Below are 3,128 nucleotides of genomic sequence, written 5' to 3'. Positions count from 1 at the left end.
CACATTATCACATCATAATAATTTTGTGAGAGGTTTTTTTTATCTTCTCTGTCATGGAAACAATTCACCAAATATCAAGAGATTATAGGGTGGTATAATACAATATTTTCTTTTTAATCATTTTTTGTCTTGAGCCTGGACAAATCCTCAAACATGTGACAATTTTGGCATTTTGAATAGGTATGTGGGCAATTCAGTAAATAAATATCAGTCATCAGAGACTGTCCATTTGACCATAGCACTCAAGTCCTGTTTATTCTGGTTGGTAGATAATGTTTGTAACAAATATTTTATGAAAGATGGATAAAACTAGATTTTAAAAAAAGAAATAAATCAATACTGCTTGCACTGAATGTTTTTACTACAGGGTTGAACAATATGAGTGTCACGATAAGATTTAAATGAAAATCTACTGTTTGTCAACAAGTACTTGTTAGTGCCACAAAATGCCACATGACCCTGTGTTTTTATTTTTCAAAAGATGGGCTACATAAAGATAAACCAGGTATAGATTAAATTCAAGACTTAGATTTGCATTAGAGTCGATGAATTTATCCCTATAATAAGACAGATGCGGGGGACTCTGGACAAGAAGTTGAAAATTGATAGTCAAAATATCAAAAAATCAGAATTCCACCATATCATAGTAACTTACAATAATTTTTTTTAAAATGATACTTGATATTCCTTCCCAGCATAACAGAATTTGCCCTTTTTGGTTTAATTAGGACTAAAAACAATAATTCATAAGACTAACCAACAAGAAATAAAAAACATGACATTTATTGATTGTATTTGTTGTTTGTGCTGTTTCGTTACATGTGGCTGCTGTTACAAATTCTAACATTGTCTTCATTCTTCTTGTTTTCACTGTTTCTTTAATATCTGACATATCTTCTACGGTGGACTAGAAAGGAATAAAAATAAACAAATTATTTGTTATTCATCTTCACTTTTGTATTCTTAGTTAGAAAAATAATTATTTGACTGACTGTTTTCTTTTCATTTTCATAACCATCAAACTGGTGTCATAACTACAAGCAGTTCTATAGTACCTTAAGCTAACTTTCAAATTTAAATCAGGTTTATGTTGCATATCTTTTGGTTTACTGTGAACTGATTGAGAAACAAAATCGTCTCTTCATCCCCCTTTTTTGTATCTTTTGGTCATGGTTAACTTTTAATATTTTCGCGTAAATTCAAATGCTATTAATCTATGAAACACATTTATTTCATTAATTTAACATATATTTCATAATTTAACTGACTAATAATAATTGCAATAAAGGTGAACTTCAACCTCTTAAATGAATGAATCTAAACGAATTAATGAATATTGAAAATTTCTTTATTTTTCGAAATAAAACGTTGCAATTGTCTTCAATTTAAATGTTACAAAAAGGACCATATTAAAAAAGAAAATATTAAAAAAAATAATAACACTCATAATTTCAGTGTCCCATTATCGCTATATCAGTTAAAACTCACCGGTGATTGGCTGGTACATTGGTGGTGGGAGAAGGAATGGCCTTGGTGGTGGGGGAATTGGGTATCCAACACCTCCGCCTCCATTCAAACCTCTACCGATTCCTCCTAAGAAGAATGGAAGTCCCAATCCTAAGCCAAAAGCCTGACCAGATGTCAAACCACTCAAGAATTGGGCTTGAATGGTGCATGAGCAGACCAAAACAACACACAATACAATAGCCAGCTTGTTCATTTTTGTCTGAAAAGAAAAAGTGTCATTAGTATTGTATTTAGAACTATTTCATATTTACTTCATCAAATACCAAGCCATTCTTATGCAGTTTACAAATAAAAGATTTAAAAAAAAAAGATTTTTTTGTAATCTATGTAGATGATTAAATATTTTATTATAGTTGTATCGATAAATTATCTAGAATCTGAGAACTAGACCAATCTAATGAATGTTTTCAAGCTGATTGTTTATGTTATCTCATTCCCCCCTTTTGAAATCAAGTTCTGCGATAGGTTTATCAAATGTATTGCCGATTTCTTACGACAAAAATAAAACAACAAAAAAACAGTCGTTGCAGAGTTTATTGATTGATGATCTGAACACATTACATGATGATTAATAACTGTTTGGGTACATAATGTACAGAAATTTTTACAAACCTTTATTTTTTGCGGAGGGGTTGGGAGTCTGATAACTAACATTTTATTCAAATGGTAATGTAATATTTATACATTATCAACGAAAAAGTGGTTTTAAGTAACTGAACACAAAAATAGGTGTGGCTGTAAGGTTCTTAGTCTAGTCCAAGGAATCTACATAAGTTCACTTACATATTTTGGAAAATTGAATTTGATAAATATTCAGCAACTAGAAATTTAAGGTATACCATGAAAAAATTAAACTGGCATAAAGTACAAACAAAGTGCTAAAAAATATACCTTAAGTTCATATTTAAAAAAAAATCCTAATTATTAGATGTGTTACGACAACACAATATTTGATTTTGATTTTAAAGTGAATTATTAACAATTTTGACGTAATATGATAATCATTACATTTTTGTTTGACAGACAACAATACATTCAGATTGTATACATTATCCACAGGCACTCGTCTTAGAAAAAAAATCCTATATACCTTCATAAAGGTATATACGATTTTTTTTCTGAGACGAGTTCCTGTGCTTTTATCGCATTTTTTTAATCCTATTATAAATTAAGTGACAAAAACAGAAATGTAACCATGAATTCCCTAACTAATAAAAGTAAATAAGAAATAAACTTTTCAAACCTTAATAAAATATGCGGAAAAAACAATGGTAAATTCTTAATGCTTGTAAAGTTAACTATATAGACTGAAGTCTTACCTTTTGTTGATAGCACCAAATGATATGATGTTCACGGCGACAGTAGACTTTTTATATAGGTATAAACCTATAGCTAACTGACATGACTGATGGTGTTTTTGTCCATTGTTAGTCCACCCCTTACATAAGACTGACAGGTTTACATGTAAGTTACGTCAGGTACATGTAGTGGATAAGACAGAAGATGTGTTTATGAGACTCAATGCATACATGTACAACAACGATAAACTCAAATAAATTAACACGTACAAGTATGACATGAGACAATTAATTAGAAAATGT

At 30.0% G+C, this 3,128-nt stretch overlaps 1 long non-coding RNA gene across 1 annotated transcript; it reads right to left on the bottom strand.

The window, feature by feature from the left end:
* Positions 1-767: 767 nt before the first annotated feature.
* LOC139516976 (uncharacterized) lies at positions 768-2,924 on the bottom strand. The gene is made up of 3 exons (XR_011663066.1): positions 2,847-2,924; positions 1,489-1,726; positions 768-907 (listed from the first exon to the last, which is right to left on the bottom strand). It is a non-coding gene; the product is annotated as an uncharacterized lncRNA (long non-coding RNA).
* Between the last annotated feature and the right edge of the window lie 204 nt (positions 2,925-3,128).

This window comes from Mytilus edulis, chromosome 3 (assembly GCF_963676685.1).
Source record: "Mytilus edulis chromosome 3, xbMytEdul2.2, whole genome shotgun sequence".
Lineage (NCBI taxonomy): Eukaryota > Metazoa > Mollusca > Bivalvia > Mytilida > Mytilidae > Mytilus > Mytilus edulis.
Note: the sequence above shows the minus strand (reverse complement) of the source record. Positions and strands in the feature narration are given on the sequence as shown.